Here is a 13,669-nt window from a genome sequence, read left to right as displayed (position 1 = left end):
TGTTGCAGCACGAAACATGTTGGAGTGTGTAATGTTGGGCTACTAGGCTGACTCTATCTACTGCTGTGATATAGGCTGATTCACTGTGAAAATTCACAGTTCTTTTAATGCATACCAAATAAAGCATATATTTTATTTTCTACTACTCTCGGTCCATTTCATGCTGGATTTTTCCACCGCTGTGGAAGTTTTCTACTTATGTATATATATATATATATATATATATATATATGTGTGTGTGTGTATATATATATATATATATATATATATATATATATATATATATATATATATATATATATATATATATATATATATCCTCAATAAGTTTTTTTTTTGTAGCTGTTGTCTCTCTCCCAAATACTATATAATATTTATAGCCAAAAAAAAAAAAAAAAGGTCTAGTATTGGGATTGAGATTGCAGCGCTTTACTTTATTAAGTTTATTAATATTTTAAAAAGAGAAAAGAAAAGGAAAAAGAAAAAAAAAGAGAAATAGAGAAAAAAAAAAAATATTTAAAGGGAAAAAGGATAATTCTCTCCTCTCCACCTCTCCTCCCCCACTAGTGCTCATTCATATTCCTTAAGCCCTATCTTTATTCAGGAATTCCTCCCAGTGGAAGCGTATCATCAGGAAGAGATCTTCCCTTTTAGACTTTAAGTATGAAAACTCTTCTAATTCCAGTAGCTCATTTACCCTAGGTATTAACATATTCTCATTTAATGCACCCTTCTTTTTCCAGTTCCATGCTATAATGGATTTCGTACCATTTAATATGTATATTATAAGTTTAGCTTTAATTTTGCAAATGCCTTTAATAGGTTTATTCATAAGGGCGCTATATATATCTAATTGCATAGATTTATTTAGAATAAACTGGATACATAGTAAAGTGCCTGACCATAGTCCTTTGATCAATGGGCATTCCCACCATATATGCTTCATTGTCCCAACCATGCCGCATTGCCTCCAGCAGTTTTTGGAAGCATTTGGGTAAATACTATGCAGTCTAACTGGTGTAAGGTACCATCTGGTTAGTACTTTATAGTTAAGTTCTTGAATATTTGAAGATGCTGAAGTCTCAGCTGATTTTAGAAAGATTTGGTTCCATTCTGCATTTTCAAGATGGTTACCAATCTCTTTTTCCCATTTATGTATATATACATGGTTTTTAGGTTTATCCGTGTCTGTTAAAAATGTATAACTACGAGAGATTATTCCCTTTAGTGGTGTTCCTTTATAGCATATTTTTTCAAAAGTAGTTAACTCTCTTACTAAGTCGCTTCTTGATGGATGATTAGCTATAAAGTTTTTTAATTGAAGATATTTTAGCCATTTTGAGTATGACCCTCCTGCTATGTTTACAAGATTTTCCTTTGATCTTAAATTACCTTGTTCAAGGAAATTTACTAGAGGTGACATTACTTGTATCTGTTTTGAGTTATAAAGTCTAGGGACTATACCTCCTTGAAATTCCACGTTAATATTTATTGGTAGTAATGGTGATGGAAAAGTTGATATATTGGGGCAAGTGGTCACTATCTTATCCCACTGAGTCACTATATGCTGGATCAGAGGGAAGTTCTCTGTGCCTGGGGGTCTACTTTTTGCCGTTACCCAACATAAATTACTAATTGGTTGATGTGCTATTAGATCTGTTTCTAGTGTTACCCATATTTTATTCTCTTTGTTTGTGTGCCAGTCTATTACTCTCTGTAATACTATTGCTTTATAATAATTTTTAATATTGGGTACCCCCAATCCTCCTTTTTTTTTTTGGTGTATATAATGTGGAGATGTTAATTCTAGGTTTTTTTCCCATTCCAAATAAAAGCATTGATCATCTTCTGGAGGTCAATACAGTAATTTTTAGGGAGAGCAATAGGAACTGTCTGGAGAATATATAGAATACGAGGGAGAATATTCATTTTTATTGTATGTATGCGGCCAAACCAAGAGAGTGTTTTTTTTTTCCATTGAGTAAGATCTTGCTGAATATTATCTGCTAATTTCACATAATTTTCTATATAAAGGCCTGCAGTGTCTGACATTAAGCGAACACCTAAATATTTAAGCGAAGATTCTTTCCAGGAAAATGGGTTTTGTTGTTTACATACCTGAATGGTCGATACAGGTGTTGAGGTAAATAGTGCCTCTGATTTATTTTTATTTATCAAAAAATGTGAGTATTTTCCAAACTCCTGAAAAGCTTCTTCTAGGGCACTGATTGAATCTGCTGGGTTAGTCAAGGTTAATAAAACATCGTCAGCATAGAGTGATATCTTGTATTCCTTATTCCCTATATTCAGCCCTCTAATTTTGTTGTTGGAGCGTATTCTAGCGGCTAAAATTTCCATGGATATTACAAAGAGTATGGGCGATAGGGGGCAACCCTGTCTCGTACCATTGGTTATATTAAATGGGTCTGAGATCATGCCATTCGCCCTCACCCTTGCCGTAGGACATGTGTATAAGTGGAATATTTGCTGAATAATTTTTTCTCCGAATCCAAACCTCTTAAGCGCTTGCTGGAGAAATGACCAGTCAAGCCGGTCAAACGCTTTTTCAGCGTCCATTGATATTGTTACTAAAGGGATCTTTTTTAATTTGGCATATTTAATTAAATGTAGTGTTCTAATAGTGTTGTCCCGTGCTTCTCTACCAGGGACGAATCCCACCTGATCTGTATTTATGATATGGGGGAGAAATTTATTTATTCTATTTGAAATAATTTTGGAGAAAATTTTTATGTCATTATTGAGTAACGAAATTGGTCTAAAATGTTTTGTACTGTTGGGTTCTTTCCCTGGTTTAGGAAGCACTACTATTCTAGCTTCTAACATTTCTTTTAAAAAAGATGAGTTTTTATTGAGTGAATTGAATAATCTAAGTAACTTAGGTGCAAGAGACTCTATATAAGTTTTATAGTATGTTGTATTAAAGCCGTCAGGGCCCGGACTCTTACCAGATGGTAGATCCTTAATAGTCTGAATGACCTCCTGTAATGTGAATGGCTCATCTAATGACGATCTTTGTGCGTCAGTAAGGGTGGGTACTTCTGTTTCTTTTATGTATGTCAGTTTATCGGATTCAACATTTTGAGAGAAGGGGTTAGGGTCTAAATTATATAATTGCTTGTAATAATTTTTAAATTCTCTAACTATATCCTGACTCCCTACAATGTGATTCCCTTGTGCATCCAGTAATTTTGAGATATGCGCTTGCAGTCTTTTTTTTTTTAAAGCTCTTGCCAGCAGTTTTCCAGCCTTATTGCCTCAGTTGAAAAAGATTTTTTTAAGTGCTAGTGCCCTTCGTTGGGCCCCTTTATTCAAGAAGACACTAAGGTTGGTACGGGCCTCTTTAAGCTGAGTAGATACAGTCGCATTGTAAGGGTCTTTTTATGTGTTTGTTCAATCTTTTGTAGTGTGCTGATAAGTGAGAGGTATGTTCTATTCAATTTTTTATTTAATCTGGCCTTATATTTGATAAATTCCCCCCGTATCACCTGCTTGTGTGCTTCCCACCAGATAGCGGGTGAGGTGTCCCCCCATTGGTTATAACAGAAATACATATCTATTGTTTCTTGAATATCGGTCTTAATTTGTAGATCATTCAATAGATGATCTTCTAATCTCCATTGGTATGGAGTTATTGGCATCTCTGGCCATTTAATACTTACTGAGATAAGTGAGTGATCTGACCATGCTATGTTATATATTTTTGTTTCCTGGGTTAAAGAGTAACTATTTTGATCAATAAAAAAATAATCAATGCGTGAGTATGATTGTTGAGGGGCTGAATAATACGTATAGTCCTTTGTTGTGGGGTGTTGTGTTCTCCAACTATCTATAAGGGATAAAGAAAGTAAATTTGTTTTAACAGATCTAATTACATGTTTAGGTATGTTGCTCTTTTGTTTTGAACAGTCCAACATCGGTTCGAATGTGAGATTAAAGTCTCCACCCAGTATTAATGTGCCTTTCATATTTTCTAATATAAGGTTGTTAATTCGTTTAAAAAATGCTTTTTGTCCTGTGTTAGGTGCATATAGATTGACTATTGTAACGGGTCTATTGTATAATAGGCCAACCAGGCACAGGAATCTACCCTCTAGATCTTTTTCCATTTGCAAAAGTTGAAAGGGGGTATCTTTCTGAATTATTATACATACTCCATTACGTTTCCGAGTATTCGAACTATGGTAAATAGTAGGGTAAAATTTATTAGTGAATTTTGGTTCGTTGTTATGTATGAAATGGGATTCCTGAATAAAGACGATATCTCCCTTTTCTTTATGAAAACTGTGTAGTGCTATTTGCCTTTTATGGGGTGCATTGAGGCCCTTCCCATTTTGAGATAAAAAAATTATTTGTTTAGTATCCATTATATTATACTTGAAAAAAAACGGCCTATGGGTGAGTCATCCACCATTTGGGATAGGCACATTTCCACGAGAGGGAGTAAAAACCCCAGATAATAGGGGATAAGGGAGAGGGGGAGAGGAAAAGATAGGAAGGTGGGAAGGAAAAGAGAAAAGAAGAAAAAGAAAAAAAAAAAAAAGAAAATTGTCGTACACAGACCCAAGTAGAACATCCATGTACCTCCTAAGCAGCTCTACAACAAGAGTAGATAGGAAAAAATTATTCTGTTACCCTTCTCCTCCACGAGAGACGGGTGAGGGGAGGGAGAGGAAGAGAAAGAGGGGGAAGAAAAAAAAATTAAGTTGTGACCTTATACAAACAACCTTAACCATTTACCTTACATATTGTGCTATCATCAATAATCTTGCTATTTGTAATTGTGTTAAAAATCCTTTCTATATTATTCTCCCTCTTTATTTCCTCTATCTTCTCTCTCAGTTCCTTACTCCTACCTCCATTCCCCTCACTCGTTTCTTTCTCTTCCCTGTCTTCCTTTTCTCCCCCCATTTTTCTATCTATTTATGTGTCACTTTGGCCCATTGTGAGCTTTGCAGTTGTAAGGGGGCTTTTGATTGTTTAGATTGCTGGGCTGGGTTAGTTTTAGGGCTTTCTTGGTTTTCTGCCTGGGTAGGGTGGGGTGGAGGGTTTATCCTTAGAGTGGTGCAAAATGTGGTTATATCATCCATCGTTCTGAGGATCGCGGTTTTCCCCTTTATTGTTGCTCTTAAGTCAAATGGGAATCCCCATCTGTAAACAATATTCAGTTGCCGAAGATGTGTAGTCAGGTGTCTCAGTTCTCTTCTCTTCTGCAATGTTCTTGGACTCAAGTCTGTAAAGATCTGTATATTCTGTCCATCATATATTATGTTTTGTTGTCTTCTTGCTCTTTGCAATATAAGGTCTTTATCCTTGAAGTGTGCAAACTTAATAATTATGTCCCTCGGTGGTTCCCCCACTCTAGGTTTAGGTCTAAGGGCCCTGTGACTTCTTTCAAGGGTCCTTGTGGCATAATTATTAGTATCTGTGAAATGGTTAAAGAATTGGAGGAGATATTCTTCCAGGTCTTCCTTTGTTACATTCTCTGTAATCCCTCTTATTCGCAAATTGAGCCTTCTGTGTCTATTTTCCATGTCTTCTATTTGGTTCTGCTGTATTATAAGTGCTTCCCCTTGTTGACGTATTTGGGTCGTTAGGGTGTCAATGGTATTAGTATATAGTGTATTATCTTCTTCCAATTGTGCCACCCTATTGCCAATCTCAGAAACATCTTTTTTAACAGCTAAAAGTTCAGTTTTAATACATTGTTTAATCTGGGCAATTTCATCCAGAAGAGTCTGGATGTCTCTTTTGCTAGGTAGATTCTGTAAATCTGCCTTTGTTACAGGAGACATGTTTGTTTCTATTAGGCTCTGTGCAATTTTAGAGGGAGATTGATCTTCTGAGTTGCTTATGAGAGATGTGTCTGTTGCTTTGAAATATTTATCCACTTTTGATGCTTGTGGTGTGATGGTTTTATTTATTTTAAAGAAAAAACAGTGGGTTTAAGGTGCGTTTTATTTATTTTCTCTTGCTTGTTTCCTTTTTTGGAAGCCATGTTAGTGGGTCTCTTTTTTAACTTTTTTCTTCCTTCCCACGTTCTCTCTCCTCTTCTCCTGTTCCTCCTTCTCTCACACCTCCCTCTCTCCTTCCTCTCTTCTCCCCTTTTTGGGCAGGGATTGGTTAAGTCTTATCCCTTTTAATTTAGTATTCACTTTATGGTTTTATAATCTTTGACCATATATTCTTCTATACAATATAAATTTAAAGGGTTACCATCTTTATTGCTTATTTGCCTTTATATATTTATAGCTGTGGGTCTTATTTTTTGTTATGCTGCCCCAAACCTGCCCAAGTTATATGGGTTAGATTATATATTTAGGGGAGAGCAGTGGGGGGTTTTGCCTTGTAGTTTAAATTATTATTTCTCTATTATGTCATGTGTATCCGGGGGTACATATGTACTTTCTTTACATAGGTAACCCCTTTTATTTTTCCCTTTTGTTCCACCTTCTTCCCCTTTTCCACTTACTCTTCCCTTTTATTTTCCTCCTTTACTTTATTTTCTGTTGGATTTCAAACCCCTCTCCACCACCACCCTTATCCCGTGCTTCTCACCTCTGTGCCGCTGGTTTATAATATGCCAGTTCTTTCTCCGTCTGTCTGTGCTGTTATATGAGATCCGTTGGCGTTCCTTTCCACTACAGGGTCCTTCTCCCCTCTCTTATTGCTCTGCCCTCTCACGTTCCGCCAGCAACTACCCTCCTCTGTGCCGAGATACTCTGTTCTATGAGGGACCGGAGCCGCTATGCTTCACCGGGTTATATACCCGTTTACGGCTGATCCGCTCCTGTTTCTCCCAGCTACCTCTATTGGACTGTGTGCTCCGGCTCTGGTCAGCTGTTGTTACCCAATGCTTTTTCTGTGTCAAGGTGCGCCGCGTCACAGCGTGCCGTAGCTCCTCCAACCCTTTGACCTATGCACCTGTCCTCAGATGTGTCTCGGCCTGTTTCTTAATTGGGCTTATGGAAGAGGGGGATTGCGGACCAAGGTGAGTGAGTTCAGCTCATTCTATTTTCCTCCCCTCCTCTCTCGCTCGGGACCTGGGTAGTTATTTTTGCTGCTCCTAGGGGATATTCTTAGCTGGAGCTCCTAGCACCTGCGGCCATGTTCGCTCTCGGCCGGCTCCGCCCCCCGTGGACTAATGTTTTAATTCAAATTCAATGTGTATTGAAGTGTCCCTCAATAAGTTTTATTAGATTTTAGAGACATATACAAAACCTTTAATAGATACACTGGAAATATCCATAGCAGATCTCAATGACACATCTGCGGCATACATTGCCACAAAACCACCATCCAAGATAAAAAAAAAAAATATTGGACCAAAAAAAACAAGAAGGAGAAAAACATTGGTAACAAAGTAGACAATTATCAAGGTTCAAATATCAGTCCAATTGCAAAGTGAACCAATGGAACAATCTTACAGCAAAGAGTAGGAAGTATTACAAAAATAATGAAGATGCCTATAGTTGAGAATTGATTATCTTTTCCTCCCTTATCGTTGGCAAGTGTCTGAATTCCTTATACCATTTCACACGTAATATACTTTTCCCAGTGTTATACAACTTAGTAAAAGAACTTCTATACAGAAAACCGCTGGAAGAAAGAATATAATTAGTTGCCTGCAAGCACATTTAAAACAAACAAAAAAAATAATCTTCAATTTGGTCGTCTAATACTGAAACGTTTCTTATTTTCACAAATGGGCCAATCTCTGAAACAGTAAAATATCCATCTCTCTTATCTAAGAAATTGGAGAATAGATTAGACATTTGTTGAAAAAAAAAATCTTATTTTTATGATTATATATATATTTTAACATATGTACAATACAAAAATGTAAAAGCATAGATTAAAGGTATATAAAACAGTGCTCCTTTAGTAAAAAAAAAATATTGTCAATCAAAAGTAAATATAAAAAGAAACAGATAGTGTTAAAAAAAACAGAAAACAACTTTCTTGCAAAAGAACATTTAGAAACTCTTACAGTAGCCACTGGATAAGGGAACATACATTCTGAGAACTGTTGCATTCAGTCTCTTCTGAGCATGGACAAGAACCTGAGTTCCTGTTTCTCTAGCATTATCTGAATAGTAAACCAGCTCATGTTACTCTAGAATATCTATAACATCAAGCTATATATGCCTTCCTGTAGAGACCCCAGTCCTCTTCTGGGGCTGTGACAAGAAGTTAATAGACAGTGTGCAAATTAAGTTAATTTTACCATTTTATTTTTTTTATTTTAAAATTGTAAATACATTTGCAATGATTTCTATTAAAAGGGATTGTCTACACATTAGTCATCTTAAAGTCTTACCTTACATTAAGCTGCATATAGCCTCCTGCACCTTTTCTATATCATGCAGCAGGAATGGTAAAAAAGTTATTTTAAAATTAATATTGTTTCTGGCCCCTTTGAAATGGCTTCCGATCTGTGCTGCATATGGCATCCAACCACAAAAGGCTCACTAGTTTGATTCAACAGAGTGCCTAGATGTAGCCCAGACTGTGTTGTCATTAGTGGGCGGAGCTTAACAGCCATTTCAAAGAGGCCAGAAACAATATTAATTTTAAAATAAATGTTTTACCGTTCCTGCTGCATGATATAGAAGGGGGTTCAGGAGGCTATTTGCAGCTTAATCTAATGTAAGACTTTAAGATGAATAAGGCGTAGACTGTTGATTTAAGTATAAGCAACTGCTAAGTGCTTTTTTATTATTTATATTTTTTTATTACAACAATTAAACAGATTGTTTGTTTTAAATCCTTCAACTATTTCATCTTTGGTTTATTGCACCTTTGAATTAGCACTCAAGCAATATCCAGGACCTGAGTTTAAAATGTGCCTCATAGAAATCTATTATGTGAAGGCTTTAGCACAGCCACACTATCCGACCTCCAGATGTTAGTGCACCCTTGGCTTTCTCGAGTCGAGCACTAACATTTTACACTCAACTTGTAATATGGGAGTAAAAATTCAAGCGTTTTGGATTGTAATGTTCTCTAACGATAGCACGCCATAGCGCTAACCTTTTAAACTCCATTTGTAATCTAGGACTAAATGTATAATACAATGTTGTTTTACTGTCCTAAATTAAATTTTATTAGGAGATTTTATTGTTAAATTTCCCCATGAAAACTAAACTGGTTTCAGAAATTAAATTTAAGTATGTATTGCTGCAAATTTTAAGTATCTTTACAATTAATTAACCCCCTTCATGAGTGAGGCATAGATAAATAGTTGTGTCTTGCCACTGTTATTGATTTCCACGGTCCTACAGCCCTGGAAGCACTATGAACGCCAGACCAACAAGGTACTGCTGCTGTCGAGAAGGGGTTAAAGGGACACTAAACCCAAATTATTTCTTTCATAATTCAGATAGAGCATGCCATTTTAAGCAACTTTCTAATTTACTCCTATTATTAATTCTTATTTGTTCTCTTTCTTTATTTAAAAAGCAGGAATGTAAAGCTTAGGAGCCAGTGTTCTAAAATAAGTCTCGACCTGCGTCACTTCCGGTGACGTGACATCAGCTGTTGGAGGTGTGTGGCGCTCACTGCGCATGCGCAAGTGGCCCAACCTCTCAAATTTGGCTGTTTCAGTTGCAGCAAAGGGTCAAGAAATTATATGGAGATTAGCCTTTATTGCGCATGCGCTCCGACACTCCGTACATGCGCACGGCATCAGAGGAAACAGGATTTATACAGGCGAGTTGCCTTCAGTGCGCAAATGCGCGCAGTGACGTACAATGGGGGTGAAAAAAAACATACAGCTGTTTCAGTAGCAGCAAAGGGTCGAGGAGTTATATGGAGATTAGCCTTTATTGGGCATAGAGTGATCGGACCTAAGGTTTATGGAATGAACCGTTTATTCCATAAACCTTAGATCCGATCACTCTATGCAGACACAACCGTTGGATTTGTGGGGCCACGTGACAATGTACATGAGGTTTTTTTAATGGAATCCGCCCTATACTTTAAGTGTTGATCATTTGGGATTCACATATTTTTAATATTATTTCAAATTGTATGTTTATTTTGTTTCACCCCCATTGTACGCCACCACGCGCATGCGCACTGAAAGCAACTTGCCTGTATAAAGCCTGTTTCCTCTGATGCTGTGCGCATGCTCGGAGTGTCGTGAGCGCATGCACAATAAAGACTAATCTCCATATAATTCCTCAACCCTTTTCTACTACTGAAACAGCTGATTTTGAGAGGTTGGGCCACTTGCGCATGCGCAGTGAGCGCCACACACCTCCAACAGCTGATGTCACGTCACCGGAAGTGACGCAGGTCCCGCATTCTAAGTCGAGACTTATTTTAGAACACCGGCCAATTTTTGGTTCAGCACCTGGGTTATGCTTGCTTAATGGTGGCTAAATGTAGCCAACATAAAGCAAGCGCTATCAAGGATGCTGAAGCTAAAAAGGACCAGCTCCTAAGCTTTACATTCCTGCTTTTTAAATAAAGATAGCAAGAGAACAAAGAAAAATTGATAATAGGAGTGAATTAGAAAGTTGCCTAAAATGAAAGTAAATTTCAAACCATAAAATTAATGTCATGGATTCTGCTTCTAACACTGTATGTAGTCGCTAAGTAATTTTTTTTAAATTCCTTCTTATTTGTTATATTTTCTTGATTTATCTCACATACCGTTGTTGTTTTTTTTTATCTTACGCCCACTCGCTCATTTCCTGGTTTCTCTAGTTTGCAAGTAAGAGCGGTCCCACCTGCTCTTACGTGTTAACACGTGCACGCTACCATGTAACATCATTTTTTGCACATTCGTTTAGGTGCTGTCTCTTCATATGAATCACTCAATGTAATCTTGATGTTGAAGACATGTGCATGCGTGTCTCAGGAACACGCTTCTATACAGGGAGGGAATTCAATGAGACACTCATGCGTACTTTAAGTTGGGGGTGTGAGTGAGTATATCCAGACGCCACTGGGGGACCAATCAGAATCCTGAAGATGATATTCGTCATTTACAAATAAAGAATTTTTATTTATCCTGGCGGAGGAACGGCTATATATAGTTAAGGATTGAAAGGTAAAATGGTAACTTAATAAATTAAGAAAAATTTTTTGAATTAAACTCAACCTAATTTTATATGTACTTTGTGTTGCTGCATAGAGGTCTTTGATTACTTTACTTTTCCATTAAAATTGCATGCTCTATCTGAATCATGAAAGACTAAATTTGGGTTTAGTATCCTTTTAAATGTAGAATTATACTGCCGAATTGAGACAATTTTATAATGTGAAAACTTACATACATATGTGTTAAATAATTATATGATGACTATATCAATTGCACTACTAGTATTGTTATTTATTTAATTAGATTTAAAACATTAAATGTTGAATATGTTTGTTTTATTTCAACTAAGGTCCTAATTTGGAACTAAGGTATTTTTGAATTATAGCTAAACATGAAATGAATGTCTTCCATACCCTTTATTAGAGCATACACGAGTGGTGACAATGCTTTAACAGAAGATGCAATATAGTTTTGTTGTGAACCGATAAGGTTTATTGGATACAATATAAAAGTTGTGAGAAGGTTTAGTAATAAGAATTGACGTTACTGTTCCTACAGATATCCATGTTCTAACTGTGTCACATTGCAAATATTTGTTTTTCATTGCCCGAGTGGAACACATTATTATGGGCAATAAATGTATTTTTATAACAACTTAATTTTTTTTCTACTATCCTGGAGAACACATAAGTATGAGGCAGCAAAAAATAAAATGAAGCACTGAACAATTGTGCTAAAATTGCTCGGCAACAAAGGTGTTAAACGGTTTACTTTTTCTACACACTAAGGGCGCGATCCGATATACGGCGTCAGATGCTAAAGTGCCGTAAGTCTGACAAACTAGCGATGTCCAGAAATCTGCGTAAGTACACATTTCTGGAGTCGCCAGTGACTTACGCACTTTAGAAACTGCCGCCGCATAAAAAACTGACTAAGTTATAAAATCACCTGTTACTGTCTAACACGCCTCCCAAACATAGCCCGACACGTATACCCCTCTATCCGCAATCCCCCCTCTCACTCCTAATAATAAATATATTAACCCCTAAACCGCTGCTCCCGAACCCCGCCGCCAGCTACATTATCTATATTACCCCATAATCTGACCTCCCTACACCGCCGCTAGCTACATTAAATGTTTTACCCCCTATTGTGAGCCCCCTACCCCGCCTCCACCTACATTAACTATATTACCCCCTAATCTGACCCCCCTACACCGCCGCCACCTATTTAAACTATATTACCCCCTAATATGATCCCCCTACACCGCCGCCACCTATTTAAACTATATTACCCCTTAATATGATCCCCCTACACCGCTGCCACTTATTTAAACTATATTACCCCCTAATATGATCCCCCTACACCGCCGCCACCTATTTAAACTAGATTAACCCCTAATGTGAGCCCCCTACACCGCCGCCACCTATATTATATGTACTACCCCCTAATCTGACCCCCTTACACCGCCGCCACCTATATTAAAATTATTAACCCCTAATTTAATCCCCCTATACCGCCGCCACCTATATTAAATTTATAAACCCCTAAAATACTACAATTTCCATACCACTAAACCTAAGTCTAACCCTACAAATAGCTCTAAAAAGGGCCTTTTGCGTGGCATTGCCCCAAAGTAACCAGCTCTATTACCAGCCCTTAAAAGGGCCTTTAGCGGGGCATTGCCCCAAAGTAACCAGCTCTTTTACCAGCTCTTAAAAGGGCTTTTTGCGGGGCATTGTCACAAAGTAATCGGCTCTTTTGCCTGTAATCTAATCCCCCTACACCGCCGCCACCTATAATAAATGTATTACCCCCTAATCTAATCCCCCTACACCGCCGCCACCTATATTAAATATATTAACCCCTAATCTGACCCCCCTACACCGCCGCCACCTATATTAACTATATTAACCCTAATTATATTAGGGTTAATATAGTTAATATAGTTATCATATTATATATATATTAACTATATTAACCCTATCTAACTCTAACACCCCTAACTTAATTATTATTAAAATAAATTAAATAATATTAATAATATTAACTAAATTATTCCTATTTAAAACTAAATACTTACCTATAAAATAAACCCTAAGATAGCTACAATATAATTAATAATTACATTGTAGCTATTTTAGGGTTTATATTTATTTTACAGGTAACTTGGTATTTATTTTAACTAGGTACAATAGCTATTAAATAGTTAATAACTATTTAATACCTACCTAGTTAAAATAATTACCAATTTACCTGTAAAATAAATCCTAACCTAAGTTACAAATACACCTACACTATCAATAAATTAATTAAATAAACTACAAATATCTAAATTAAAATACAATTAAATACACTAAACTAAATTACAAAAAAAACAAACACTAAATTACAAAAAAAGATTACAAGATTTTTAAGCTAATTACACCTATTCTAAGCCCCCTAATAAAATAACAAAGCCCCCCAAAATAAAAAAATGTCCCTACCCTAATCTAAATTACAAAAGTAATCAGCTCTATTACCAGCCCTTAAAAGGGCCTTTTGTGGGGCATTGCCCCAAAATAATCAGCTCTTTTACCTGTAAAAAAAACAACAACCCCC

This window comes from Bombina bombina, chromosome 8 (assembly GCF_027579735.1).
Source record: "Bombina bombina isolate aBomBom1 chromosome 8, aBomBom1.pri, whole genome shotgun sequence".
NCBI lineage: Eukaryota > Metazoa > Chordata > Amphibia > Anura > Bombinatoridae > Bombina > Bombina bombina.
Note: the sequence above shows the minus strand (reverse complement) of the source record.